Below are 19,358 nucleotides of genomic sequence, written 5' to 3'. Positions count from 1 at the left end.
TTTCTCAATTCAAAGCACATTTTGGAAATCAGTATGTATCTTGCAATGGGAATTAAGTTATAAAATAGTTGGCATTTTATCTAACAGCTTAACCCTATAATAGATGGTATCTGTTCATATAATTTATATGACAGTCACCTCTGTGGATTTAGTTGTAATTGGCAGCATCCAACAGGATTGAGTGTTAATTTACTATATTTTTCTCATTCAAAATCACCACTGATGGTGAACATAGCCATGAAGAGTGGTCAGGGCCTCGCATAAAAATAAATAAATCCTTTCCGCCACTCCCACCAGCAAGGACAGAACCATGAGGAATGCTCATACTAGATTTAAAACGGTGCTCCAGCTGCCTTCCAGAACTTCAGTCGAAGTTATTTGGTTTACTGCTCCATTCCCCATAATTTTAATTTTGAAATGTAGCATTGATTTAATAGCTCCCCAAAGAAGAAGAAGGAGGAGGAGGAGGAGGAAGGGGAAAGGGGGAAGGAGAGGAGGGAGGGGGAGGTCAGAGGGGGAGGGGGAGTGAGAAGGGGAGGAGAAGGAGAAGAAAGAAAAGAAAGAAGAGGAAAGATGTTGTTCTAGGATCCTGGCTTGGACTTGAGATATACAAAGCTGAAAAGACCATTGGACCCACTCTCACAGCAAAAAATAAACAAAAAAGCCACATAGATAATTTTCAAATAACAACTTTTCTTAAAAGCTTAGGTTACAGTGTAATCATATTGCTCAGCATCTATGGAAGGGCAGGTGCTTCCAAAGACAAATTCGACCCTATCACTTGCTTCACTTGGGCAAATACTGAAAGCCAAATAGATCCGAAGAATGAAGCAATTTTAAAAGATTTCAAAACACCAAGTGTAGTCTGTATTGAGAATACACTCATTGCGAGCTAAACACAGTAAGGCAATTTATATACACTTAGAGTCTTTTTCACAGAATTCACATGATGTTTACAACAAAGACTTAATGCATGTCAAGGGAGGGAAAGAAGCTTCCCTAGTGATCTTGTCTGGGAAAGGAAAATAGCCTTTCCAGAAAAACCACAAAGATCTTTCTATGCCATCTTTTCTTGGAACAAAAGCCTTAAACCTTAGGGAGAGGAGCAAGCAAACTGGCTAACTTTAGGTCACAAGTGAAGACCGATTGCATTTGAAGGAGAGGAATGATAAGACTTGTGGTGGAGGAACACGGATAGGTCTTGGGCCACCAAAACTAGAAATCTCCTACTGCTAGAAGAGAGGCAGTATCATTGAAAAGGCCCTAATCCCAAAGATACAGTGCTTACCTAACATAGAAAATGATCTGGAATAACAGAGAGGGATCCCACCACTACTGCATACCATAAGGCTAGCAGTCTAGTAACAAGTAACAGTGTTCTGCATGGGATAAGAGCACGGAGAGAGACACTTGCTGAAGCACAGGGCCAGAGGGAAGATTTAAAGCTGGTGATTAAACAGACACTGAGGAAAACACTCTGGCAAGCCTGCTCCCATCTGATACACAAGTTAATTTGAAGTCTATTGTAAACTGAGAATAACCATAGCAACAACAAACCCCAAATATACCTCATGTGTTGACTAGATTCATTCAACTCTGACATTAAACATGCCATTTCCAGGCATAAATACTATTTTCCTTATTTTCTATTCTACAAAAGATAACCAGATTTTACCAAAAAATTAATGTGATGCATAAAAGAAAAGAAAAATAAAACATTATCAAGGATAAATCAACTACGGAACCAGACTCATATCAATCCCATATGTTGGAATTATCAAATAAGGAATCTAAAATAAATATAACTAATAAGTTAAAATCGCTAGTAGAAAAAGTAGACATACATGAGTGCATGAGAAATTTTATCAGAGAGACAGAAACTTTGAGTAAGAATCAAATGGAAATGCTAGAAATAGAAATCAAACTTAATAGTGAAAAAGAATGCATTACCGAGAGGAATATAAAGAAAAATACTTGCAGACTTTTAATCTGAAACTATGTTAGCCAAAAGACAATAGTGTAACATCTATAAAGAAATGGAAGGAAAAAAACCCTACCAATGCAGAATTCTATACCCAGTGAAAATGTCTGTGAGACACTAGGAGATTAAAGAATTTTCCATGTAAAGAAAGTGAGAGAATTCATGAAGAACAGACCCAGACTATTAAAAATATTTAAAAGTTCTCATGCGGAATGAATATTATTCCAGATTAAAACATGGAACAATAAAAAGAAATGTAAAACATTGGAAAAGGAATAAATAAATGTAAATGTGTTTTTAATTGTTCTAAAAATAACTGTCTAAAGCAAAAATAGTACCAATGTATTGCTTATAGAATGTGTAAATTTATAATAATAAAAACAAGATAAAAGATATGAAAGAAGAATTGAGAATATACTGTTGTTAGCTTCTTATACCACACATGAAAAGATATACTACTATTTGAAAGCAGACCATATTTTATTAAAGAAAGATGCTTATTGAAAATCTTAGAACTCCCTGAAAAACTAAAATACTGAAGATAAAACAGAATATAAATATTACTTCATTAACTTAATAAAAGGCAACAAAAATATCCCTAAATAACAGAAACACCAAATAGGAAAAATCTATCAAGATGACAAATTTTAACTTACCATAACAATAATTATATTAAATGTAAATGGTCAGTCACATCAGTTAAAGTATATTACTACTGATCCTAAAGATATTAAAATAATAATATTGTTAAAAATAATAATATAACTGATTTTCAACAATTTAGCTGTTTTGATGAAATGGACAATTCCTTTAAGGACACAAATTGCCAAGCTCATTCAAGAATGGATTATCTACACAATGGAAAACCACTTGACAATAAAAAGAAATAAACTATTTGATACATTTTTAACATCACTATTTATATTATCCTGAATGTAAACATCAGATTTCTAGATTAAGAAAAGATTATTATTAATTATAACAATAACTGCATTGGTTTCCAACATCCTAATTCTTCCTCTTCCTGGGGCACTGTGAGGAGAGACATATGGACCCTGCATGTATACTAAAGAGGATTTCTTACAGCAAGAGAGAAGAATTGGAGATTAGGAATCTGGGAAGTGATATAAGTTGTGGCCCCCACAATCCACCTTTCCTGAGAGAGATGGAGAAATATTTGTTCCCTGGTTATTTAAAATCTTTTGAAATTTAAGTCACCAGTTTTACTGTTCCAGGTTTTATTTCTCTTTGAAAAGTAAAGAAGGCCTATCTGGAAATAAAGAGAAAAGTTTCTACCCCAGAAAGCTAGCATTTTGCTCCAGAAGTTTTTAAATTTTATTACTCTTTAAATGTGAATATAGAGCTCTGGGTCTAATACCCTTTGACCTCTAAGAATGTCCTTTAATTTAGGTTTCTGTAAAATTTGCTCAGTGCGGGAGCCAAGATGGCCGAATAGGACAAGCTCCGGTCTACAGCTCCCAGCGTGAGCGACGCAGAAGACGGGTGATTTCTGCATTTCCATCTGAGGTACCGGGTTCATCTCACTAGGGAGTGCCAAACAGTGGGTGCAGGACAGTCGGTGCAGCGCACCGTGCTTGAGCCGAAGCAGGGCAAGGCATTGCCTCACTCAGGAAGCGCAAGGGGTCAGGGAGTTCCCTTTCCTAGTCAAAGAAAGGGGTGACAGAGGGCACCTGGAAAATCGGGTCGATCCCACCCTAATACTGCGTTTTTCCAACGGGCTTGGAAAACGGCACACCAGGAGATTGTGTCCCGCACCTGGCTCGGAGGGTCCTATGCCCAGGCAGTCCCGCTGATTGCTAGCACAGCAGATGGAGATCAAACTGCAAGGCGGCAGTGAGGCTGGGGAAGGGGCGCCCGCCATTGCGCAGGCTTGCTTAGGTAAAACAAAGCAGCCAGGAAGCTCCGACTGGGTGGAGCCCACCACAGCTCAAGGAGGCCTGCCTGCCTCTGTAGGCTCCACCTATGGGGGCAGGGCACAGACAAACAAAAAGTCAGCAGTAACCTCTGCAGACTTAAATGTCCCTGTCTGACTGACAGCTTTGAAGAGAGTAGTGGTTCTCCCAGCATGCAGCTGGAGATCTGAGAACGGGCAGACTGCCTCCTAAAGTGGGACCCTGAACCCCGAGCAGCCTAACTGGGAGGGACAGACTGACACCTCACTTCACCAGGTACTCATCTGAGACAAAACTTCCAGAGGAACGATCAGAAAGCTGAATTTGCGGTTCACGAAAATCCGCTGTTCTGCAGCCACTGCTGCTGACACCCAGCCAAACAGGGTCTGGAGTGGACCTCTAGCAAACTCCAACAGACCTGCAGCTGAGGGTCCTGTCTGCTAAAAGGAAAACTAACAAACAGAAAGGACATGCAAACCAAAAACCCGTCTGTACATCACCATCATCAAAGACCAAAAGTAGAAAAAACTACAAAGATGGGGAGAAAACAGAGTAGAAAAACTGGAAACTCTAAAAAGCAGAGCACCTCCCTCCTCCAAAGGAACACAGTTCCGCACCAGCAACAGAACAAAGCTGGACGGAGAATGACTTTGACGAGTTGAGAGAAGAAGGCTTCAGACAATCAAACTACTCCGAGCTACAGGAGGAAATTCAAACCAATGGCAAAGAAGTTAAAAACTTTGAAAAAAAATTAGATGAATGTTTAACTAAAATAATCAATGCAGAGAAGTGCTTAAAGGAGCTGATGGAGCTGAAAGCCAAGTTTCGAGAACTATGTGAAGACTGCAGAAGCCTCAGTAGCTGATGTGATCAATTGGAAGAAAGGGTATCAGTGATGGAAGATGAAATGAATGAAATGAAGAGAGAAGTTTAGAGAAAAAAGAATAAAAAGAAATAAACAAAGCCTCCAAGAAACATGGGACTATGTGTAAAGAGCAAACCTACGTCTGATTGGTGTACCTGAAAGTGACAGGGAGAATGGAACCAAGTTGGAAAACACTCTGCAGGATATTATCCAGGAGAACTTCCCCAATCTAGCAAGGCAGGCCAACATTCAGATTCAGGAAATACAGAGAATGCCACAAAGATACTCCTCGAGAAGAGCAACTCCAAGACACATAATTGTCAGATTCACCAAAGTTGAAATGAAGGAAAAAATGTTAAGGGCAGACAGAGAAAAAGGTCGGGTTACCCACAAAGGGAAGCCCATCAGACTAACAGCTGATCTCTCAGCAGAAACTCTACAAGCCAGAAGAGAGTGGGGGCCAATATTCAACATTCTTAAAGAAAAGAATTTCCAATCCAGAATTTCATATCCAGCCAAACTAAGCTTCATAAGTAAAGGAGAACAAGCAAATGCTGAGTGATTTTGTCACCACCAGGCCTGCCCTAAAAGAGCTCCTGAAGGAAGCACTAAACATGGAAAGGAACAATCAGTACCAGCCCCTGCAAAAACATGCCAAATTGTAAAGACGATCGAGACTAGGAAGAAACTGCATCAACTAATAAGCAAAATAACCAGCTAACATCATAATGACAGGATCAAATTCACACATAACAATATTAACTTTAAATGTAAATGGGCTAAATGCTCCAATTAAGAGACACAGACTGGCAAATTGGATAAGGAGTCAAGACCCATCAGTGTGCTGTGTTCAGGAAACCCATCTCATGTGCAGAGACACACATAGACTCAAAATAAAGGGATGGAGGAAGATCTACCAAGCAAATGGAAAACAAAAAAAGGCAGGTGTTGCAATCCTAGTCTCTGATAACATAGACTTTAAACCAACAAAGATCAAAAGAGACAAAGAAGGCCATTACATAATGGTAAAGGGATCAATTCAACAAGAAGAGCTAACTATCCTAAATATATATGCACCCAACACAGGAGCACCCAGATTCATAAAGCAAGTCCTGAGTGACCTACAAAGAGACTTAGATCTCCCACACAATAATAATGGGAGATTTTAACACCCCACTGTCAACATTAGACAGATGAACGAGACAGAAAGTTAACAAGGATATCCATGAATTGAACTCAGCTCTGCACCAAACAGACGTAATAGACATCTACAGAACTCTCCACCCCAAATCAACAGAATATACACTTTTCTTAGCACCACACCACACCTATTCCAAAATTGACCACATAGTTGAAAGTAAAGCTCTCCTCAGCAAATGTAAAAGAACAGAAATTATAACAAACTGCCTCTCAGACCACGGTGCAATCAATCTAGAACTCAGGATTAAGAAACTCACTCAAAACTGCTCAACTACATGGAAACTGAACAACCTGCTCCTGAATGACTACTGCGTACATAATGAAATGTAGGCAGAAATAAAGATGTTCTTTGAAACCAACGAGAACAAAGACACAATATACCAGAACCTCTGGGACACATTCAAAGCAGTGTGTAGAGGGAAATTTATAGCACCAAATGCCCAAGAGAAAGCAGGAAAGATCCAAAATTGACACCCTAACGTCACAATTAAAGGAACTAGAAAAGCAAGAGCAAACACATTCAAAAGCTAGCAGAAGGCAAGAAATAACTAAAATCAGAGCAGAACTGAAGGAAATAGAGACACAAAAAACCCTTCAAAAAAATTAATGAATCCAGGAGCTGGTTTTTTGAAAAGATCAACAAAATAGATAGACTGCTAGCAAGATTAATAAAGAAGAAAAGAGAGAAGAATCAAATAGATGCAATAAAAAATGATAAAGGAGATATCACCACCGATCCCACAGAAATACAATCTACCATCAGAGAATACTACAAACACCTCTGTGCAAATAAACTAGAAAATCTAGAAGAAATGGATAAATTCCTCAACACATACACCCTCCCAAACTAAACCAGGAAGAAGTTGAATCTCTGAATAGACCAATAACAGGTTCTGAAATTGTGGCAATAATCAATAGCTTACCAACAATAGGAGTCCAGGACCTGATGGATTCACAGCCGAATTCTACCAGAGGTACAAGGAGGAACTGGTACCATTCTTTCTGAAACTATTCCAATTCATAGATAAAGAGGGAATCCTCCCTAACACATTTTATGAGGCCAGCATCATCCTGATACCAAAGCACGGCAGAGACACAACCAATTTCAGACCAATATCCTTGATGAACATTGATGCAAAAATCCTCAATAAAATAGCAAAATGAATCCAGCAGCACATCAAAAGGCTTATCCACCATGATCAAGTGGACTTCATCCCTGGGATGCAAGGCTGGTTCAACATACACAAATCAATAAATGTAATCCAGCATATAAACAGAACCAAAGACAAAAACCACATGATTATCTCAATAGATGCAGAGAAGGCCTTTGACAAAATTTAACAACCCTTCATGCTAAAAACTCTCAATAAATTAGGTATTGATGGGACGTATCTCAAAATAATAAGAGCTATCTATGACAAACCCACAGCCAATATCATACTGAATGGGCAAAAACTGGAAGCATTCCTTTTGAAAATTGGCACAAGACAGGGGTGCCCTCTCTCACCGCTCCTATTCAACATAGTATTGGAAGTTCTGGCCAGGGCAATCAGGCAGGAGAAGGAAATAAAGGGTATTCAATTAGGAAACGAGGAAGTCAAATTGTCCCTGTTTGCAGATGACATGATTGTATATCTAGAAAACCCCATTGTCTCAGCCCAAAATCTCCTTAAGCTGATAAGCAAGTTCAGCAAAGTCTCAGGATACAAAATCAATGTACAAAAATCACAAGCATTCTTGTACACCAATAACAGACAAACAGAGAACCAAATTATGAGTGAACTCCCATTCACAATTGCTTCAAAGAGAATAAAATACCTAGGAATCCAACTTACAAGGGATGTGAAGGACCTCTTCAAGGAGAACTACAAACCACTGCTCAATGAAATAAAAGAGGATACAAACAAATGGAAGAACATTCCATGCTCATGGGTTGGAAGAATCAATATCCTGAAAATGGCCATACTGCCCAAGGTAATTTATAGATTCAATGCCATCCCCATCAAGCTACCAATGACTTTCTTCACAGAATTGGAAAAAACTATTTTAAAGTTCATATGGAACCAAAAAAGAGCCCGCATCGCCGAGTCAATCCTGAGCCAAAAGAACAAAGCTGGAGGCATCACGCTACCTGACGTCAAACTATACTACAAGGCTACAGTAACCAAAACAGCATGGTACTGGTACCAAAACAGAGACATAGATCAATGGAACAGAACAGAGCCCTCAGAAATAATGCCACATATCTACAACTATCTGATCTTTGACAAACCTGACAAAAACAAGCAATGGGGAAAGGATTCCCTATTTAATAAATATTGCTGGGAAAACTGGCTAGCCATATGTAGAAAGCTGAAACTGGATCCCTTCCTTACACCTTATACAAAAATTAATTCAAGATGGATTAAAGACTTACATGTTAGACCTAAAATCATAAAAACCCTAGAAGAAAACCTAGGCAATACCATTCAGGACATAGGCTTGGGCAAGTACTTCATGTCTAAAACATCAAAAGCAATGGCAACAAAAGCCAAAATTGACAAATGGGATCTAATTAAACTAAAGAGCTTCTGCACAGCAAAAGAAACTACCATCAGAGTGAACAGGCAACCTACAGAATGGGAGAAAATTTTTGCAACCTACTCATCTGACAAAGGGCTAATATCCAGAATCTACAATGAACTCAAACAAATTTACAAGAAAAAAACAAACAACTCCATCAACAAGTGGGCTAAGGACATGAACAGACACTTCTCAAAAGAAGACATTTATGCAGCCAAAAAACACATGAACAAATGCTCATCATCACTGGCCATCAGAGAAATGCAAATCAAAACCACAATGAGATACCATCTCACACCAGTTAGAATGGCCATCATTAAAAAGTCAGGAAACAACAGGTGCTGGAGAGGATGTGGAGAAATAGGAACACTTTTAGTGGGACTGTAAACTAGTTCAACCATTGTGGAAGTCAATGTGGCGATTCCTCAGGGATCTAGAACTAGAAATACCATTTGACCCAGCCATCCCATTAATGGGTATATACCCAAAGGACTATAAATCATGCTGCTATAAAGACACATGCACACATATGTTTATTGCGGCACTATTCACAATAGCAAAGACTTGGAACCAACCCAAATGTCCAACAACAATAGACTGGATTAAGAAAATGTGGCACATATACACCATGGAATACTATGCAGCCATAAAAAATGATGAGTTCATGTCCTTTGTAGGGACATGGATGAAACTGGAAAACATCATTCTCAGTAAACTATCGCAAGGACAAAAAACCAAACACCACATGTTCTCATTCATATGTGGGAACTGAACAATGAGAACACGTGGACACAGGAAGGGGAACATCACACTCTGGAGACTGTTGTGGGGTGGGAGGAGGGGGGAGGGATAGCACTGGGAGATATATCTACTGCTAAATGACGAGTTAATGGGTTCAACACACCAACATGGCACATAGAGACTTACGTAACAGATCTGCACATTGTGCACATGTACCCTAAAACTTAAAGTATAATAATAATAATAATTAAAAAAAATTAAAGAAAAAAAATTTGCTCAGAAAGCTTTTATCATGCAGATACATGGAGATATTCACTTCTTGACACTATTTCTAGATACAATAACATGGATAAGTATCAGATGCATTAGGTTAAATGAAAGAACCGGAATTCATTTTTGTGACGTCGTGGAAATGGCAAAACTAGAGGAACAGAAAGTCAGGTTTCCAGCCACTGGGGTTTTAGGAGTAGTTGACTAACAAAGGTCACAAGGTTATTTGGGGGGGTGTTTTAACTTTTCTATATGTTGAATGTGGTGGTGGTTTCAAAACTGTGTGTATGTGTCAAACTCATACAGAGCTGTGCACTAAAGAGGCAAAGTTTTACCATACATAAATTTTATGTTAATAACAAAAAGAAGCTCTAGAGCAAATATTATACATTTTCTTGAAAATCATTTAATTTTGGAACTGTGAAAATACATTTTATTTAGTAAACAGGGAAAATATGTTTTTAATTGTCTTTTAAAATGCTGTTACAAAGTTTACATTCTCATTAGGTTTCGAATAAAAAAGCTTTTGAGTAAATAGAAGACTATCCAATAAGATGTTGAAATTAAAGACAATACATAGTCCTAAATCTAAATAGACTAAAGTATTATCAAAGGCAGAGGATTTGGGAGGAGCCAACCTCAAATAACTTATTTTCAAAAGACTCAAATGAGCCAACTCCAAATGACAGATCATCTGGCTCAAAATCTTTTTGGCTGATTTTTAAGGAGGCTATTTTGCTTCCTTCAGTTAATTTTATTAAGAATAAAGTAGATAATTTGAATTGGCTTAAAATTACTCTATGATTAACAGCAAAGTTGAAAAAGGGGTCGACAATTGCAGCCACAGTTAGTTTTGATAGTGCGCATAACCGTTAGTGGCCAAAGTGATTTAGAGTGGGGTTAGCCTCTGAATTTGAATATTTAGTCTCCAAAATTGATTATACAGAAGAGAGCATTGTGGCCGGGCACAGTGGCTCACGCTTGTAATCCCAGCACTTTGGGAGACCGAGGCAGGAGAATCACGAGGTCAGGAGATTGAGACCATGGTGAAACCCCGTCTCTACTAAAAAAAAAATACAAAAAAATTAGCTGGACGTGGTGGCGGGCGCCTGTAGTCCCAGCTACTTGGAGAGGCTGAGGCAGGAGAATGGCGTGAACCCGGGAGGCGGAGCTTGCAGTGAGCCGAGATTGTGCCACTGCACTCCAGCCTGGGCGACAGAGCAAGACTCCATCTCAGAAAAAAAAAAAAAAAAAAAAAAGAAGAGAGCATTGTAAGATTGTATGAGTAAATGTAAAATATTGTCATTAAAAAATCTGAGTTTATTTAGTATACATTTTCCTTCCCATGAACAGCTATCAGGGCACAGATTAAGGGCACTATCCTAACCTCTTTCCTGACCACCAAAATGGAAATAAAACCAATATATATTAATGTAGTTCTAAATACTAAATGGTGTATGAACATAGAGAACACATTTAAAATGGTTCTACCCACAGGGCAAATACCTCAAACGGTAGCTGTCATTATGAGGTTCATGTACTTCCTGCATCATTCCTTGCAGTTTCTGGATCTTGTCTTATAAAGGAGATGGTATGTCCTTACAAAGTAGCAAGTAGCTAAAATATAAGAAATATGTTTTGTATATATATATATGCAAATATATAACTGCAATATATATTACAGTTACAATATTAAAAATAAATACATGTGACCTTTAGATAGTTTTAAGAATCTTCTTCAACTTTCTTGCTTTATTAAATAATTGACTAGTTAAAAAAGTGCAGTGGTTGCCATTCTTCATACTGGAGTAACAAATATAAACTAGATACTGTCCTTACAAACCTCTTAAACGTTCTCTGCAACATATTCTGGAAATTAAGTTAAAATCCATTTAATTTTGAGAGCTTTATCATTCCTCTTGAGATGATAAATTTTTTGGCAGAGCCAGTGGGGGTTGGTGTTGACAAGGTTGGGGCTTACAAAATTAAGGAAGAGATTTAGCTATTTTAGAAATATTATGTTTGTTTATATTACTTTATTTCTCAAAATGTTTCTAAAGTGTTTTTTAGGACTTTCCTATTGTTCTTGTTTAGAAAATGATACTCTAAAATACCACTCTTTTTTGTAAATTGAAAAAAATGTCATTTACTGCCTTTAAACTTCCATTCCTTTTTCCAAAACAGAACACTTACTTTCACAGTGTAATTTTGGAAAGATCATTAAAAAGTTCCATGACAACTGGATTCTTAAGGCTTCTTCCTTTCTTTTCCTCTATTGTCTTTGTTCAAGAATGCAGAAATGAAGACAAATGCCAAAGGAGTATACCCTTTCTGGGAGAAATATGGCATAACATTACTTAAATTTTATAACAATAGGCATAGTTGGACAGTTGTATCTGTCCAACTCTGAACTTTGACTTCATTATAGTATTGTAATCTATTACCAGGAACCAGAGGCCTGGCTCTGAAAACTTAGAAGTATTTTATTTTAATTCTAGACCTTGATATTTTAAAAGCTGAAAATGCCACAGAGTTTAAAGTTGCCTTCTCAGTGCTTAAGTCTTGGTATGAAGCATAATTTCCTCACAGAGAGTGTCAACATGCCAAATGACTCTCAGCTACCCTGGTATTTGTACAATTCTCAGTCCTTAAGATCTAGCCACAAAGCATATGTGGAAGGAATCTTTCAAAACTACCCAATGTTAAAAAGAAAAGTGACTTAATTCAGAGAATATATGCCAAAAGTAATTTGCATCTCTAAGGAAATTTGATCAACAAGTTAGAGGAGAATGAAAATCTTTTCAAAAACAGGATCACTATAATGATCTTCTCATAAAGTGACACTAAACATATGCCATAGTGTGTTTTGCTTCTAATAAATTATAATAGAAAAGGATAACTTGGCAATAAAGACTCAAGAGGCAGCTAGGGAACAGACAATGTGAGTGGGGCAAGTCTGAGTTTCTCAGTGACCCCAAAGCAGCAATGATCTATCTGGTGATGTTGGGAAGAAAGGATAGCCCCTCAGGTAGTTACGGTATGGAATTGCTCAACTCTTTCATATATATATAATATATATGTGTATTGTATAAAAATATATATATGAATATAAATTTTACTTCCAGTTCTGGAATACACGTGCAGAATGTTCAAGTTTGTTACAGAGGTATACATGTGCCATGGTGGTTTGCTGCACCTATCAACCCGTCATCTAGGTTTTAAGCCCCCCATGAACTAGACATTTGTCCTAATGCTCTCCCTTCCCATGCCCCCTACCTCCCAACAGGCCTGGTGTGTGATATTCCCCTCCCTGTGTCCATGTGTTCTCACTGTTCAACTCCCACTTATGAGTGAGAACATGTGGTGTTTGGTTTTCTGTTCCTGTGTTAGTTTGCTGAGGATGATGATTTCCAGCTTCATCCATGTCCCTGCAAAGGACATGAACTCATTCCTTTTTATGGCTGCATAGTATTCCATGGTGTATATGTGCCACATTTTCTTTATCCAATCTCTCATTGATGGGCATTTTGATTGGTTCCAAGTCTTTGCTATAGCAAATAGTGCTGCAGGAATTGTTCAACTTTTTCAGTTCTGCAGGATAGCCAGAAAGTCATATTAGGAGCATTATCTGGAAGTTCTCCACCAATCATACTCCTGAACATCACTGCATGTGTTCTTACAGCTATTGCCAAGTGGTTTGTCAAATTAAAAAAATAAGAATGTGTGAACCAGCTTTCAAGTCATGGTTTCTGCATTTTTAAAATATGTCTCTTTTTCAAGTCACATACGCTCTCTCTGAAGTCCACTCTCCCAATCTGTAAAATGGGCATTATGGTTTACCTCATGGGGTTTTAGGATGATGTGGTGAGGCTGTAAAGCTTTTGAGGACAGGGCCCTGTGCCCTTGTTTGTTGCTCTATTTCTAGTGCTATTCCAGTGCTTGTCACAGAGTAGATGCTCAATCAATATTTGTTGAATTAGTGAAATGAAAAGACAACAAATAAAGTATTTGAGCATGACTTACAAGAACTTAAAATAATATACAAGTACAAATATCATTATAAAGTATTCAACCAAAATGGACATCACATGCAAAATCACATCATTAGTTTTTGCCAGGTTTAAATTGATTTGCTTTAATTTTATATATGAAAGGATTATTTTGAAAAGTGTGAAATATTTTAATGTAAATTTCAGTCATCTCTCTACAAAGGAAAATATGATGACCGTCAACACTTCTAATTTGAGTGATGATGTTGGTCAGTCGAGGACAGGGAGATATTTCCTCTCGCGGGTTATTATACGACCGAATGTGCTATAATGACTATTGGGTTTCCTCAGAACAATATGACGTTGGTATGACTCCAAATCCTGAGTGAACCTAGCACAGTCAATCTTTCAAGACTAGAAATATTCTTTGTTAATGACAGATTTTTTGTTCTCAAATGCATCATAGTAAAAGCTACCTAAAGAGATCATCTGCTGGTCACAGCAATATTTTTATCATTTATTTATCATAGAGTTTTATACTACCACATTTCGTGATTGTATTCCCATTGTCAAATATATCAAATGGTACATAAATTAACAGTTTAAATGTAATAAAAATTACCTTTTTTGTCAGCTCACTTTTTTTCTGATTGCAAAAATCATAATTGGCTTTTTAAATTTATTGATATGAAGTCAATTATTTGATACCCAATTTTTAAAAATGTAAATTCTAATTATTTATATGTCATTTATTAAAGTGTCTATTTCTCTCATGACAATTGAGGAAATATTTTATTTCACCCCATCCAAGAGTATATTCAAATTGAATATTTTCTACATTTTATGAAATGATTTTGCTGGTTTAAATATGGTACTTAAAAATAATTCTATATACTTACAAGCAATGACAACTTTTTTAATTTTGATTTTTTGTTCTTCTGGAAATATAGAAAGTATGTATAGATCTTCCTCATAGCTTGAGATGTATACCTAGGTCATACACTAATCATGTGACAATTTTTTTTGTTATGTGAGAAAGATTTTGAGTACTTACTATCAAGAAAATACAAATTAGCTTTAATTTTTTTAATTTTACGAAATATTCTTTTTTGTGTATATCAAAAGGAAAAGTAAAACTGACATATAACACAAGCTATGCCTTATACAAAATAGGGGTTGTCTGAGAAAGTCTTCTAAAGAAAGGAAAGAAAAAAATGTTAAGAAAAACAGTAAAGAATAGAGTTAGGTGATCCTAGAAAAGCTAAGACAAGATAAGAGAGAGTAATCAAATCATCAGAGGAATAGCTGAGAGGAGTAGGAAAAAGACAAATATGGATTACTGAAGAATGAAGGGGCAGCAGCTTTATAGTATAAGTCTTGGCAGAAAAGCTATTGCTGGTTACCCATATTCTATTTAGATTCAGCATGTGTCGTGATATTCCCAGAAATTAAAAGTTAGTGAGATCGGGGTTATCTTTCCCCAGAGAGAAAAAAAACCTGAGACTGGAGAAATTAAAGATAGAAAGCCTGCCTAGGGACTGGGCTTTCAAGAGGCACTGCATATTTGCAGATGAGTTTAACAGTAGGGTTCCTCAAGAGCAAGGACCTTGTATTTATAGAGATGCAGCTGGAGGCACAAATGCCTGGGGATTGAGCGGGTTTTAGGAATAGAAGCTCACACGGACAATAAATTGGCTTGGAACTGCACTTATCTTACAGTTAATCCAAACTGTCATGGACCTATCCTATTGGAATGAAAATGGCAGAATCAGCTGATATGAGGGAGGACCTGGGGTGTACTTTAAGCTTCAAATACTCCATGGCCCAAGAATTCAATTCCACTAGTCTCTCCATATGTCCTAAAGCCACTTTGTGGTAACTCAGCATGCCAGAAGTCTCCAGATCCACTTGAGCTTTCCTAAACTTAATAGCCAGAAATGAGCTATTAACTTAGGACCATAACTAAAATTAATATGGGGTATGGATAAGCAAGACTCTGGGGGAGTCATTATCTGTCTTCCAGATGCAGGGGTGGGGGAAGTATGGGAGTAACTGTGCATCTTAAAATATTCATATTCTTTTGGCCCCAGTCCAGATCCTGACTAATAATTTTGAAATGCTGAGGACAGAAGTTAAACAGGCATCTAGATCCATGTTCACTAGGGAGCTCTTGATCAGCTAGCAGCGGGCCAGGAGTGAGAAAAGTGTATGAATCTTGAAGCCATGCCAAGAAAATAAAACCCAGTGGTTCAGGGCCTGTTGTAGGTATGAATGGAGAGAGAGAGTTCAGATGAGGGCAAAGGTCAAAGTCTGAGAAGGAAGGGTTGATTGAGCAGGAGACAACTGTGTAAATGCAAATTGCATAAACTTAAGGAAGCTCCTTCTTGTTAATGGCTCAGGAACAATAAAGACCAAAGAACACAACCAGAGCCTTATGTGTGTTTCTGATTCTCCTGCCTAAATACTGATGAGAGAATGATGGTGAAATGAAAGAGGATATAAAAGCGATGGGTCAGGATTATAGTCTATTTGGAGTCAACTCTTACAATGCTCAGGCATTTAGAAAAGGAAATCAATGTTATTTAATTAGAATTAGAATTAATTAATTAGAATAAATTAGCATGTCATTTGCTACATAAACTAAGGTGACTTTCTTGTTTTCCTTTTAATATTTCCTGAAAAGTTTCTGTGATTATTATCTGTAGCTTATTTTCCCAAAGGACTTCTGTTTAATTTTAGTCTCCCAAAAGTCATCAAGAAAAATGTCAAGATGTGTTGCTCACTCTGAATAATTTGCCATTTTTCTTTTCCAGATGTTGTTTTGGGAAGATTAGGCCATAAAAACTAGAGCCAGCTCTAATAGCTAAACTTAATATTAAGTAAAGCTTTTTACATATTATTCAAATTATATTTATAACTGTACTATGGATATTAAATACAAATAATAAAAACAATTACTATGTTGTTGACTACATGCTTCACGTGTAGCAACTGCGTCACACATATTAACCCATTTAGTCATCACAACTTTTGAAGTAGGTATTACTCTGACTCATTGCTTACAGAGAGGACACTGAAGCACAAGATGATGAAATAACTTCTTCGGGGTCATGGTTTGTAAACTTCTAAGCCAAGATTCAGACTTAAGCAGTATACCCCCGTGCTTATCCAATGTATTACCTCTACAGGAGGAGAAACATGCACACATACACATACATGTGCACACACACAGAGACACATTTGAAAAAATAAAGCTTTACCTCAGATCAAAATGAGATGAAATCAATGAAATAAATTTGTGCTAGAAAGCATGTTTGGAATAATATTGCCAGAGAAGAAAAGGCTTTAATATCAATAGATCCCTGAAAGCCAAATGCCCGCTCTCGAGGATCTTGGCCACCAAAAAAAGAAAGAAATCAAGAAACTGAAGGATCAAGTAAAAACCAATTAAGGTAGTGCATCATCATTCACCAACTAAATCTGTTACCAATGACTTATATCTAAACAGAACTCTATCTATGGCCTCAGAAATAAATAAGGCTCTAATTTTTTTTCTTTTCTCATGAATATCATTACTTAAAAGTATCTCCTTGATTTGCTTGTTCATTCAAGGGAAACTTACAGGAAGGAAATTTATCTTTATCTAGTCATTGGTCCATTTTGTTCTGTGACTCCTCATGGCCTTCAGGTACACTAATCAGGTCTACTAACAAACTTCTACCTGAGGCAAATTGAAACTTAAGAGATAATTTCAAAGAAGCTGGTTTAAGAATCTTTGTCTCTGAACCCTGAACCAAGTTATGACATATTAATAATTAAAAAATAATTTGGGCAAGCATTTTGCCCATTACCTGCATGATTATTGCTATGCTTAGTTTCACATTATTATAGGCAGTCCTGATCACTGATTGACACTAAACGGTTTGATCATTTAAAACTGTTATTTTGGGTAATTTTTTTTTGTCAGCACATACTACTATTTTTATGGATAATCAGATAGATAAAATAAAACATCTGTCTTGACCTAAATTCTTCCTGTAAGAAGGGCTGCTTGGTGAATTTGAATTATCTATTTCATAAAGAAATGTATCAAGTTACATATCGGGGTGATTGTTAGATACTAATAGTATTATCACTGAAATATATTTTAACTCTATATCATATCACAATGAATAACATTCTATTTGAAGAGTACCATTTCCAAACAATATTGAAATTAAATGCTCAGGCTTTTAGTCCACATAGCTGGCTTGCAGACAGCTGTTTTATCCCTGTGTCTGTCCTCTCACGGCTTCTTCTCTGTGTATGTGCAGACAGGGAACGACAGAAACAGAGACAGAATGCTCTGGTGTCTTCTCTTCTGCTAAGGACACCAGTCCTGTTGGAATAGGGCACCACTCCTGTGACTGCATTTAAACTTTATTACAGTATCTCCCTAAAGATCCTGTCATCAAATAGGTGGCTAGGCTTTAACCTATGAATTTTGGGAGGGCACGATTCAGTGCATAATAAAAGTCATCTGGAAAGAGGTCAGACATTTCTAATTTTTTAGTCATTGAGAAGGGGAGATATGATCCTAAGAGAAAAAATACAAATTTGAAAAACAAATACTTTATGTGGCCAATGAGAGATGTGCTTTTTCAGAAATACTCCTTAATCTCTTTAACACAGACATTCAAGAAATGGGAATTCCAAAAACTATGACCTATCCTAATCAGAACATATATGAAGAAATGCAGCCACATTATTAAGGGCCTGAATTTGTCATGAGATAATTCACATTTCCCAGGATTCCTGAATAGGTATACTCAGAAGTTTGAAGTCTCACTCTGACGGAATATGATGTTTCTCTTATGCTGCATGAAAACTCAATTACTTATGTCTGAGAAGACAGAAAACCAGTACCAGAGACATATTGGAACTAAGGGAAGATAAGAAAGAAAACAGATACAGCATTTGTGAAGAGACATTTGATATTTAGAAAGCTCTCTGAATAAATGTCTTGACTGATTATAATTGAAATCCTTGATTTTAATATTCTTTTGTAAAGAAATAAAAGGAGACCTGTGTTATCTTTATCCAAATAAAATTCCTTGAACTTATATAAAAACTGTTTTAATGGTAGGTATTTGTAGGGGTTAGCTATCTTGTATGTTAAAACAAAATATAAATCAATAAGCCAAAACCATAAAATTCACTCACCCCAAATTGTTTGTTATGAGGTAGACTACTTAACAATGCTTTACTATTCCTGAGAGTAAGTCTATTATAAATAAAAGAGTAAATGCACTTAATATTTTATTGTTTATATTAGTAAGCACAAACTTAGCCATCTTACTGGTCACATTTTCCTAAGAAGAGAGCCCTACTATTTTCTGTGTGACTGACTAGGAATTTGGAAATTGTATTTCTCTGCCACACTTTGATTTTTAACAGAGCTCAGTAAATTGAATTTTTAAAATTTAAACTATTTTACATACTAAATATAGACATAACAAATCTAACATTTGAAGGGCAGTTGTATTGCCCAAAGTGCCAGCAGTATAGATTATAAAATATAGTGAATGCTTGAGACCTTTTGGCTCTCAAGTTTCTATGGGCACAGCTCAGGCTGAGGAAACTGTACCGTACCTAGTGGGGCATATTCTGCAATGGCACCTTCACATGTAGCCAAGGAAAAAGCGAAGAAACTAAGGACCTTCCTGAGGGTAGAGGCCACGGCAATAAAACATTAAAATAAGTTGACTCGGGAGCTACACTTAGAAATCTAACTCAGAATCTAATCGAGAATATTACTCATTCTCAGGGTATAGTTAAAACTACCAAAGAAAGAAGGA

The sequence above is a fragment of the Nomascus leucogenys genome, chromosome 9 (assembly GCF_006542625.1).
Source record: "Nomascus leucogenys isolate Asia chromosome 9, Asia_NLE_v1, whole genome shotgun sequence".
In the NCBI taxonomy this organism is placed as follows: Eukaryota; Metazoa; Chordata; class Mammalia; order Primates; family Hylobatidae; genus Nomascus; species Nomascus leucogenys.
Note: the sequence above shows the minus strand (reverse complement) of the source record.